We start from the raw sequence: 13,234 nt of genomic DNA, 5'->3' as shown, positions 1-13,234 counted from the left end.
GAGTGGGGAAGGGGCAGAGAGAGGGAGTCAGAGAATCCAAAGCAGTTCTGCGCTGTCAGTGCAAAGCCCATTGTGGGGCCGGAACCCATGAACCCTGAGATCATGACCTGGGCCGAAGTTGGGTGCTCAACTCACTGAGCCATCCAGGCACCCCAAATGGATGTCTTGTTAAATTACAAGAGTAATGCACTCTTATCATAAGATTAAAACAATATAGGGGCGCCTGGGTGGCGCAGTCGGTTAAGCGTCGGACTTCAGCCAGGTCACGATCTCGCGGTCCGTGAGTTCGAGCCCCGAGTCGGGCTCTGGGCTGATGGCTCGGAGCCTGGAGCCTGTTTCCGATTCTGTGTCTCCCTCTCTCTCTGCCCCTCCCCCGTTCGTGCTCTGTCTCTCTCTGTCCCCAAAATAAATAAACGCTGAAAAAAAAAAAAAAAACAAAAAACAAAAACAAAACAATACAGAATGCATCTCCCTAATCTTACTCCCCCAGGGCTAGTTTGGTATATACATATCCAGACCTTTCTCTAAGATTTAGGAGTTAGGCTTTTTTTTTTTTTTTTTTTAATTTGGTGGCAGTTGACGGAGGGAGGGGGGATGAGTTTGATATTCTTTATGAAGAAAAGGTATTTACTTTTGTCTTTTGTGCTTGCTAGAAATATATATATGTGTGTGTATATATATATATATATTTTTTTTTTTCCTGTTTATTGTTAGGCTTTAATTTTGCCTTTGTTGTGGTTGCAGTACAATTTGCTGATGTTTTCCTTTGTGATTTAAAGAAAATTCTTTTCAGTTTGAAAAGGCCTTTCATTTAAAGGCCTAATAAATACTATTTTTTTTTTTTTTTGCTAGTTTTTACTATGGTTTTTATTTTGGCATATATTATAAAGTGATGCTATGTGTATAATTTAGTTTTTCAAGAAATTAATTTTGGAATGTATATTGTGAGATGATGATCTAAATGCAATTTTCCCCCTAAATGGTGACCCAGGCACTCCCAAACCATGGGTTCTATAATCCCAGGCTTTCCCAGGGATTCACAGGGTCTCCATTATCATGTTTTAAATCCTGAAGTTTAAGAGGGCCTCTTTTTGGTGTGTCTTGTTCTATTGATTTGTGTATAATTCAATGTTATTTTTAAAGAGTGTTACATAAAAATAGATGTTATAGTTCGGTAAGACTTCATACAAAACACAAAAAAGTTTATGTGTGTGCATCCCTGGGAAAAGTTTTTTTTCCCTTAGAATTTGCTTAATTAAAACAAGAAAGTACTATATATCATTTAAGATGTATATTAAAGATGGAGTAAAATTTTTAAAAATAAGATTATCTGGGGCATCTGGGTGGTTCAGTTGGGTAAGTGCCGACTCTGGATTTCCGTTCAGGTTATGATCTCATGGTTTGTGAGTTCAAGGCCCGAGTTGGGCTCTGCACTAAGAGCCTGTTTGGGATTCTCTTTCTCTATCTCCCTTTCTCTGCCTGTCCCCTGCTCATTCTCTCTCTTTCTAAATAAATAAATGAATACACTTAATAAAAGAAGATTATCCATTTTCTTGTGTTCGGTTTAGAGCCTGAATTCTGCTCAGGTGTTTACCTGTTAGTGATGGTTGAGGGGAAGGGAAAGGCAGATAAAGTGGTACAGAACAGGTAATGCTAACCCCATTTTACAGTTGAAGAAAGTCAGGACTTGCCTGCTGTTTCCTATACATGGCTGAGTGTTGTTATTAAAGAAAGTTGTACCTTTTTTTTAAACCTGATTTTTGCAAATGTTCTTTTTAAGTATCAGAAATAGGTTCTCTTGGTTCCTAATTAAAAACCACATTTTTTTTCTTTCAAAAATTGGTAAGTGGCTAACTTTTCCCATGTAAAGGGTTTAAAAGAATGTAGTGTGATGGAGTATCTAGCTAAATCATGTAAGACTACATACATATTTAGCCACAGTCAACTGAACTATGAGTGAGCAGATTTTCAAATTTTGATTTATCAATTAAAAGCTTGATTTTAACATTTCACCTCAATTCCAATTTTACCTAGTTGTGCAGTTGATATCTCAAACTATCTGTTCATTTTTCTGTGCATAAAGATACATTTTTAACCATTTTAAGTGTGCAAAACGGTGGCATTAAGTACATTTACATTGTTGTACAACCATTACTATATCTGATTCCAGAACTTTTTCATCATTCTGAAGAGAAACTCTGGACCCATTAAACGGTAACTCTCCCTTCTCTCTCTTCTTAGCCTCTAATAGTTCTGTTCTACTTTCTGTTTCTCCAAATTTCCCTATTCTACAAATCTCATATAAGTGGAATCACATAATATTTTCTCTTTAGTGTCTGGCATAGCATTATGTTTTCAAGGTTCATCCAAGTAGTAGCATGTATCACAAGTTCATTTTTTAAATGCCTGAATAATATCCCTTTGTATGTATAGACTACATTTCAATTATCTATATCTTTTGTTGGACACAAAATATGTTTCTACCTTTTGGCCATTGTGAATAGTGCTGCAATGATGGATAGGTATCTATATCTGTTTGAATCTCTGCTTTAGTTCTTTGGGAGTAGGATTCCTAAATCATATGATAATTTTGTTTAACTTTTTGAGGAACGGCTAAAATGTTTTCTACAACAGCTGCACTACTTAAAATTCCTACCAGCAATGCACAAAGGTCCAGTCTCTTCATATCCTGGCAAATATGTGTTCTTTTCTTTTCTTTTCTTTTTTATAATAACCACCCTAATGGGTATGAAGTGGTACCTCATTGTGATTTTGATTTGCATTTCCCTAATGACTAATCATGTTGAGTATCCTTTCATGTGTTTACTCACCATTGTTTATCTTCCTTAGAGAAATATCTATTCAAATCCTTGCCCTTTCATGAATTAAATTGTTTGATTTTTGTTGTTGTTGAGTTCTAGGAGTTCTTTATATATTCTGGATATTAATATCAGATATATGATTTGCAAATATACTTATACTCTATTGATTGTCTTTTTACCTTTTATGAACAAAAGTTTTAAATGTTGATGACATCAAATTTATTTTTTCTTTTGGTGCCTGTGCTTTTGGTGTCATATCCAAGCAATCATCACCAGACCCAGACTTATGAAGATTTTTCTTCTGTTTTTTTTTTTTAAGTTTTACAGTTTTACCTTTTAAGTTTAGGTCTTTGATTAAATTTTTGTTAATTTTTTAATTTTTATATACGATATGAAGATATCCATTTTTTCCAGCACCACTTGTTGAAAAGAGTCCTTTCCTCATCGAATGGTCTTGACACCCTTGTCAAAAATCAATTGACCATATATGTGAGGGTTTATTTTGGGGCTCTATGTCCTATTCCATTGGTTTATATGTCTGTTCTTATGCCAGTATCACACTGTTTTGATTACTGAAGCCTCATAGTAAGTTTTGACATCAGGAAGTGTGATACTTCCAACTTTGTTGTTGTCTTACAGATTGTTTTGACTATTTGAGATGCTATATAAATTTAAGTTGGATTTTTCTTGTTTTTTTGCAAAAAGAAATCATTGGGATTTTTTTTAAAAGTTATTATTTATTTAAGTAAACTCTACACCCCATGGGGGGCTTGAACTCACAACCTCCAAGATCAAGAGCCCCACACTCCATCAACTGAGCCAGCCAGGCCCCCTCATTGGGATTTTGATAAGGATTATACTGAATCTGTAGAGCACTTTGGATGATATTGTCATCTTAACAATATTAAACTATCCCATTCCATGACTACAAGATGTCTTTCTATTTTTTTATACCTTCTTTAATTTCCTTCAGGAGTGTTTTATAGTTTCAGTGTAGAAGTGTTTTGCCTCCTTAGTTAAATTTATTTGTAAGTGTTCATTCTTTGGATCCTATTATAAATGGAATTGTTTTCTTAGTTTCCTTTTGGAAAAGTTCGTTGCTTGTATACAGAAACTGAATGGATTTTCATGTGTTGCTTTTGTATTCTGTAACTTTATTGAATTCATTTATCAGTTCTAACAGGTTTTTTGGTGCAGGATCTTCAGAGTTTTTAACATATAAAATCATGTCATCAGAAAACAGATTATTTTACTTCTTCCTTTCCACTTCAGATGGCTTTACTTCTTTTTCTTGCCTAATTGCAAGAAAGTTGCAAAGTGGACATACTTGTCTTGTTCCTGATTGGGAGAAAAGCTTTCACTATTAAACCAAACCCGAGTTGGTTTCTTTTGTGTTTTTGTTTTGTTTTTTGTATATTGCCTTTATCGTGTTGAAGAAATTTCCTTTTAGAAATTGAATTTCTAGAATTGAGTTTTTAGAAACTGGAAAACATTCCAAAGAACTGAGAAAGCCAGTATCTTCAAGGTGAATGGAAAAAGTCTTACTGTTTTAGTAGTGTTTTCTAGTAAGTGGTATTATTTCAAATCAGAGATGGTAGATGGTACAACCCTTTGGTATAGCAATTTGGCAACACAGTTAGGAGCTCTAAAAATTCATAACCTTGAAGCAATAATTTCATTTCTGATAAATTCATTCTAATAAATATTCTTAAATATATAAGGAGGTTTATATGAGAAAGTAGAAAGAAAAATTTCTGTGTAGTATTTTACAGTTCCATGACATAACAGGGAAAGTTTAAGTAAAAGCATGGATTTCCACGGCTGTGGGAGACTGAAGTTAAAGTTTACTACCAGTACAGCCCAGTTGTTCAGGAGCCTTGACTCTACATGCACAGCTCTTTTGTGAAATTAAATATTAAAAAAAATCAAGTTCATTGATCATTAGTGTTTCAATGTCACAGTGTGGTCAATACTGTTTTGGTGGCTAAGATCTTACATTAATGAACAAAATAGGGATTTATTTGGAAAGATAGGAAAGTGGAATAAAATAGAAAAAAAAAAAAGGAATTCCAGTGTGAGGTATTCTAGTTTCATCTGCATTAGGAATGCTCTAGAATATTCGTTCTGAAACAGTGGTGATTTTGTCCCAAGGGTCATTTGGCAACTGCTACACATATTTTGATTGCCAGGACTGGGGGTGAGGGGTAGGGGTGTGCTACTGACATCTAGTGGTAAAGGCCAGGGATGCTGCTTAAATCAGCACAGGACAGTTTCCCACAGCAAGGAATTATCTGGTCCAAATTGTCAGTAGTGCTGAGGTTGAAAAACAACTCTAAAGAAAGTAGTATGATTATACAATTACACTCATTAATTTTCAAGGATAAGGAGATTGAAAGAAGTAGGTATATTTTGACTGTGCTGTTGCTATGATCGTGGGGTAAAATCACAACTGTAATGTATTTGTTTTTTGTTGTTTTAAAAGTTTATTTATTTTGAGAGAGAGAAAGAGAGAGAGAGAGAGAGTGAGTGGGGGAGGGACAGAGAGAGAGGGAGAAAGAATCTTAAGCAGGCTCTGCACTATCAGTGGAGAGCCTGACATGGGGCTTGAACCTACAAACCATGAGATCATGACCTGAGATGAAGTCTGATGCTAACCAACTAAGCCACCTAAGCACCCCTCAACTGTACTGTATTTGAACCACAAAAGAAGGCAAGAGAGTCTAAATATATAGATAATCATGTGCTAGAGACATGTTCTATTCTCTACAAAGACATTATAATTTAATACCCTCTGCTAAATTATTCTAAGGATACAATAAGAAATTAAGACAAATATGAAATAGTATAAATAGGTTAACATCCATTCCCAAATAGGTCTATATGAAAATATGTTATCGCAAGAGGTATTTTTAATATCTAATGTTATTGAGTAATATTGATCCATATAAAAATATGTATAAGTAATTATATATATGTGCATATATTGCATATATACGTGTACATAAAGTATGTTAAACAAATACTCCTAAGCCCACCACCCAGCTTATGAATTAGGGTATTATCAATACTGGGAGCTCCTCCTGAGCTCCATTCCCCTGCTTCTCCTCAAGACGTAACCACTATGTTGATTTTTATCTTTATCATTCCTTTGCCTTTTAAAAATTAAATTATATACTTTTTAGTTTTGCTTTTATTTCCAATACAAAAAGGATACCATAATGGAGGTAGTCTTTTGTGACTTACTTTTTCTACTCAACACTATCCACCTTTTCACAGGTTGTTGTTCATTATGTTACTGCTGTATGATATTTCTTTGGGTGATTATTACAGAATTTATCTATTCTCTTGTTGATATACATTTGGGTTTGTTATGGGTTGAACTGTGTTCCCTCAAATTCATATTTTGAAGCCCTAACCCCCAATACCTAAGAATGTGACTGGATTTGGAGATAGTGTCTTTAAAGAGATGGTTAAGTTAAAATGAGGCCCATAGGATGGGCTCTAATCCGATCTGACTTGTGTCCTATAAGAGGAAATTCAGGGATGTGCATGTACAGAGGAAAGACCATGTGAGGACATAGCAAGAAGGCAGCCATCTGCAAGCCAAGAGAAAGAGGCCTCAGAAGAAACCTAGCCTGCAGACACCTTCAGTTCTGACATCTAGCCTCTAAAACTGTAGGAATATAAATTTCTGATGTTTAAGTATTTAGTTATAACAGCCCTAACCCTAGTTCCCAGTTTTTAATACTATGAATGTGCTGCTTGCTAAAAATACTGTTATTTCTCTGCATATGTGTGTGAGTTTTTCTACTATGCACACTGGAATGGAACTGCTGGGTTGTACAGTATACACTTCTCACTTTGCCAAGATAATACCAAATAGTTTGCCAAAGCATGTATAAAAATTCCCATAACTCATAGCCTTGCCAATACTTGCTATTGTCAGACCTTTTTTTTTTTAAGTTCTTATTTATTTTGAGAGGGAGAGAGAGAACAAGCAGGGGAGGGGCAGAGAGAGAGGGAGCCAGAGGATCTAGAGGATCTGAAGCAGGCTCTATGCTGACAGCAGAGATCCCAATGTGGGGCTTGAACGCAAGAACTGTGAGATCATGATCTGAGCCACAGTCAGATGCTTAACCAACTGAACCACCCAGGTGCCCCTATTGTCAGACTTCTTAGTTGTTGCTCTTAGGGTTTTTGTTTTTGTTTTTTAATTTTTAATGTTTATTTAATTTTGAGAGAGAGAGAGAGAGAAATAAAATACTCTGTTGACCTGCATTTCATCCTGTCTTTCTGACTTTCCTTCTGAAATGATCAGTGAATTAGGAGTGATATAAGCAGTTTCTCAACAGCCCAGAGCTTGCTTAGAGGATTCTCTGTGACTGGCTTTTTAATTGCCTGTGGTAATGTTTGCCCCCAGTTTTGCACGTAATTAGAAGCAGGGTGTATTTTGAATAAAATATTGATGCTTGGCTTGGAAGATCCACCCTCTTTCTCATCTCCACGTTCCTATTTGATGCTGTCGTGGCACAGCAGCACAGTTAGGTGTTTGGTGTAACTGAAAAAGCCACATGGCTTTGGAGCCCAGATGACTGCTGTTAGAATCCTGGCTTAGCCATTGGTTTGCTCTGAGATTCCTAAGTGGATTCAAGTTCCTAAGCATCAAATACGTAGTAGATGCTAATCTCTGACCCCTGTCCCATTAAATAATTTAGAGCCCCAAGGATGATGTGAAACATATTTTTAAAGATAAAAGGGATCTTGGAAAGTTATTAGTGACTTTCCAGGAAATTTTTATTATGGGAAATTTCAAAATACTCCCAAGTAGAATAGTATAATAAATCCTCATGTTCTCATTACCAAAACAGTTTGCCAGTCTTATTTTACCTACCTCCTAGCTCAACATTTTTCTGTTTCCTGAAGTATTTCAAAGCAAATCATAGATATCAGATTATGAAATCCATAAATACTATGGTATGCAAGTAAATCTTTTTAAAATTACATCTACCAATCCTTTCTCAGTTCCACTCCCTCCTTATTAGATTAGGAAACTTAGAGGGTTAGTGATTTGCCCATATAATTAATGGCAGAACCAGAGTGAGAACTTTAGTGCTCCTAATACTTAATTCTGTATTCTCTCCCCATAACATGTTGTCTCTGAAGATTACCTACTTACCAGCTAAAAGGAAGAAAAATGCAGTTACATTTTCTACAATCTCTTACATCAGAATCACTTGGAAATACTAAAAATGCAAATTCCTGGGGCACCTGGGTGGCCCTGTTGGTTGGACGTCCCACTCTTGATTTTCTCTCAGGTTGTGATCCCAGGGTCTTGGGATTGAGCCCCGTGTCGGGCTCTGTGTTGAGGATGGAGTCTGCATAAGATTCTCTCTCTCTCTCTCTCTCTCTCTCTCTCTCTCTCTCTACCTCTGTCCCTTCCCACTCTCTCTCTCTCTCTCTCAAAAAAAAAAAAAAAAAAAAAGCAAATTCCTTAACCTTAGTCCCAGAGGATCTAATTCCTTAGGGTTGAGGTGAATCCAGAGGTTTGCTGGAGCCAATTTATACTGGCTCTTTAGAACCAACTGTTAAATTTTAAGGAATTTTATAAGCCAATTACTAAAAATCATTAAAAATTAAATTATAGAAACTTACTATTAAGTAAATTATGTTAAAAACAAAGGTAATATATACTCAAAATTCATTGCTTTCTACATACTTTACCATGCTTTACCATTATCTACACTCTTGAAGTTTTGTCCATTATATTTGTGTGGTGGAAATGCTGTATAATGGTGCACCACATGCATCTTTCCTCAACTGTACATTCAGTGACAGCTTGAAATGCGCCATGTGGGACATTTATACCAGGGAAATTGGCAAATTTCACTCAGTAACCAGAGTTAGCTGTTGTTTTGTTTATTGTCTAGACTTCAGAAAGTGATGGAGACAATGTTAATGTAGGTTAAATTTGAGCAAGTCATGTCTATGGCCATTGCATTGTGAATAGTACAGAGTTATACAAAAACTGTTATACAATTCAGCAAATAAATCTCTCACATTATTTTTGTTAAATTTTTTTAATGTTTATTTTATTTTTGACAGAGAAAGACAGAGCATGAGCTGGGGAGGGGCAGAGAGAGAGGGAGACATAGAATCCGAAGCAGGCTCTAGGCTCCCAGCTGTTAGCACAGAGCCTGACTTGGGGCTTGAACTCACAGACCGCGAGATCATGACCTGAACCTAAGTCTGATGCTCAACCGACTGAGCCACCCAAGCGCCCCTCTCACATTATTAAAAATGTTATTCCATTTCAGTTTTATTCATTCATGTAAATGAAAATATTAACCAACATTCACGTCACTTGTTTGTCAACTGCAACCATTGGCCAGCTGTAGATCGAGTTTGGCAAAAATCAACCAAGCATTCTCTAAGAATGAATTAGATTTATGAAATTTACAAAAAAACCACATTGAATATATTATTATCTGTATATTGTGTACTACACATCTATTTTATTAACAGAGTATATTATTTACGCATGTATAAAATGGCTATATTGGTTTGTTTTTTGGCTATTTGGAAAACTAGTTGTTAAACATTTTCCAGCACACCTCTGGGTGAAACACAAGAATCTGCATTTAAAGGATCATTTCAGGTATTCTTATGTCTACTAAATTTGGAGAACCAATGTTTTAGCCATTGAACAAAAAGATCAGGATCATTTAATTGGTCTCCAAAAGTTCTTCCTGATTCTTAACTAAAAGCAAGACACAGAATGTGTTCTTTCAAATATAGATGCCTATTTACCAAGTTATTAAATTAATTTTAAAAAGTTTTATAGAGGTATAATTAATATACAACAAACAACACATATTTGGAGTATACAATTTAAGTTTTGACATTACCAAGTTCTGACAAAACCATTACTACAATCAAGATTGTGAGCATATCTATCACCCTCCATTGTTTTCTCATGTCCTTTTACAATTCTTCCCTCTACTCCTTTCTGTCCATTCCATATACAAGCAATCACCAATCTTCTTTTTGTCACTACAGAACAGTTTGCATTTTCTAGAATTTTATCTAAATGAAATCGTACAATGTTCTCTTTCTGGTCTGGCTTTTTTCACTCAACGTAAGTGAAATTTATTTTGAGATTTATCTATGTTGTTCAGGGAATAGTTCATTCTTTTTTATTCTGAGTAGTATTCCATTGTATGGATATACCACAATTTCTTTTATTTTAGAAGAAATATGAATGAATTTCTTTATAACCTGGGAGTAGGGAAAAACTGCAATTTCTTTATTCATTCAGCTGTTGGTAGACATTTGGGTTGTTTCCAGCGTTTGCCTATTACAAATAATGCTATGAATATTTGTGTACTAATCTTTGTTTGGACGTGCATTTCCCTTTCTTTTGGGTAAATACCTAGGAGTGAAATGGTTGGATCACATGGATGATATGTGTGTAACTTTTAAAGAAACTGCCAAACTGTTTTCTAAAGTGACAGAGGCCTTTTTTTTTTTCCTCTTTGTTTGATGGTGAAAAAGTATGAGTACTTTTGACATTGGGTCAACATTTTTTTTGTGAGCACTTCAAGCAAGCCAGTAATGCAACACAACTCAGATTACATTCTTAAAATAATTACTTAGCCTTTAGTTAGTGGGAGTGGGAGGAAACTAGTTTATAGTAATGAACTTTGTATAGGGTAAGAGTCATTTAATTGACGTCACTGGTTGGTGATAAATTTTGTTTGAGTTTATTTTCCATTTTTCTATAATTCTTGTTTGCACTTCTGTTTCCTTTTGTGGTTTTCTGAACCCGAGAACATCTTAGGAGGTATATTAAAAGGTTTAAAATTTTAGGTAATAAACAACTCATTCACTTTAGTAAACATTATGCCATATATTATGTGGTTTCAGAAAATCAGCTGAAGGCAACTAGTTACTATTTAGCACATATGCATTAACAAAATCCTCAACAGAGAAAAGTGTGTGTGTGTGTGTGTGTGTGTGTGTGTGTGTGCGCGCGCGCGCGAGCACACACATGGTGTTTATTTTCCCATTCCAGAATGTTGTCTGTTTCAAGACTAGTCAGACCAATTACATTTTACTCAGGCTAACTGGGGCCATCGTTCTGATTTATTTTGGTGATATGTTTGTCTCCTCTTATGGATTGTTCCTCTAAAAAGCTGCCTGGCTGGCCTCTTGATTTATCTGTCTCTGAGTGGTCCCTTTGGAGAAAGACAATCCAAAAACTAAGGCTGGTATGCTATTATTATACAAATGGGGTTTACAACCCCCCACATCTGAAATGGCATAGCCACAATTAATGTCCAGTTGAGCATAACTAGAAATTCAGAATTGCATCAGGCTTCTTCGAGGAGATGACCACAGGAACCCTAACTAGGAAACACTTTGTCATGTAAGTGTGGCAGCTCCTTAATCCTTCAAAATATGGTATTATTTCCCAATTTTTCTCAGAGTGGGTTGCTTGGTGGCAGGCTGGGAAGGGGATGAGCCTTGCCAGGGATGATGCTAGCTCAAGCTTTAGAGAGATTTCCAGGGAAGTTGGTTCCAGCAGTCTCTTCCTTCCCTAGAGAAAGAGGTGACAGGTACGAATCACCCAAGAGTTGATGGACAAATGCCCAATTTTAAGTTCAACTGTGATGTGGTATTGTCAAATTATTTGCTTTCTTATTTTATCTATAATCACTGTATTACTCTAAAAGAAAATAGAAATGTACAATCAACAATAAGCAATATTTCCCCCTTTCCTGGGAATTATCCTCCAGTGCATAGCAGAGGTTATATACAGTAAACGTCTTCAAAAAGCTCTCTTATCAGTGAGGGAGCAATTTATCTCTCTCTTCCCAATCAAGATAAAAGCTCTATCTGGAGGGAAGCACTGTTTATAGATTTTGGGACTGGTAGTCTTCCAAGATGCTAGTACAAAAAAATTAGGAACGAGGAGTATCTGTTCTATGAGAAGGGAAAGAAACAAAAAAGCTTCTTTATTTCGTTAGGTAAACACTTTTAGTCTGACTCCAGTTGTTGCCTTAATGAATTGAGAATACATAAATGACGTTGATTATCACCTCAGAGTACAAAACATGTTATCATGTGACTAAAGAATAAAGCAAATGACTGAAGAAGCCGATCCATGAATTCAAATCCTGTTTAACTTTTCATTGTAATACTTTGTCACACTTCCTGACAAATGTAATCAGTTATATTTAGAACATTAGAAGAACACATGGAGCACAGCAGAGGAGCACTAGACTCGGAGTCAGGTGGCCTAGATTCTGATTCTGGATTTATCTTGTTCTTAGAGGAGAGTATTGGAGAGATAAGTGGCTCCCAACTTTTCCACCACAAAGAATCAATTTTATTATTTTTGCCCTGTCCATGATGTTTTGAAAGATTTTATTAGTTATCTAGAGTTCTTCATCTCAGGCCAACACACAGGAACCCAGGGGTGTGTCCATGGGGAAAGGAAACTAATCTGGATGTGAATCCTGGCTCCCTGGGTTACTAGCTATATGACCTTGGGAAAACTATATAAACTTTCTAAGCTTTGGGTTATTCATAGGGCATGGCCAGTATAAAATATTTATGGCTTACAGCAGTATCTGAAATATGATAAAAACCAAAGTCTTAACAATTGTAATATTATTGTTGTTGTTGATATTATTATTATTATTATTATTATTATTTGGACTAACGAGACAGAAGAATTGGTTCTTCTGAGAGTTGACTAACTGTCCCATTCACAGTGCCCAAAGGCATCCAGCAGACCTTGGTCTGAGTGGTGTTACTGTACCTTTAAGAGGGTGTGGGAGTGCCCAACAGGAGTTTGGGTGTAGAGATGGTACTATTTTTCAGGTGCAGAATTCTAGCTAATTTTGCTCCAGTTGTTAAGGTTGGAACAAGATTCAGTTAGGAAGTGGAGGTGGATGGAAGTGAAACTGAAAAAAGAAACCAATAAAAAACCAAACTAAGAAGCAAATCAAGGCCCAGGTCCGATAGACAGGCTTGAGAGCAGAGGTTGTTCTTAGAGGACTTAGACCTCCCTAAAACCAAGCCCAATCCTTCAAACTGCCTGTAAAAGGAAGATTCTAAGGGTGCAGCTGATGGCAGACGGATGCTCACAGAGGACACAGAGTGAGGGCAGCAAGGCCAATGGCATCCCTGCTCTATGCGGGCTGTGGGTCTTAAATATGGTGAGGCCATATTTGTTTATGACAAAACTCAGGGTTGAACACAGCTAGGTCTGCAGGTTAAAGGTCTTGAGAGCCGATAGTAAAAATGACTTTTTCCATTTGTAGTTACATTACTTATTTTATTCCATCTCTGATCCATCCCTACTTGAACCAAAGATTCACTGTTATTAAGAGGATATGATAAATTTG

Source organism: Felis catus, chromosome B1 (assembly GCF_018350175.1).
Source record: "Felis catus isolate Fca126 chromosome B1, F.catus_Fca126_mat1.0, whole genome shotgun sequence".
Classification (NCBI taxonomy): Eukaryota; Metazoa; Chordata; class Mammalia; order Carnivora; family Felidae; genus Felis; species Felis catus.
The sequence above is the reverse complement of the archived record's forward strand: the minus strand, read 5'-3'. Positions refer to the sequence as shown.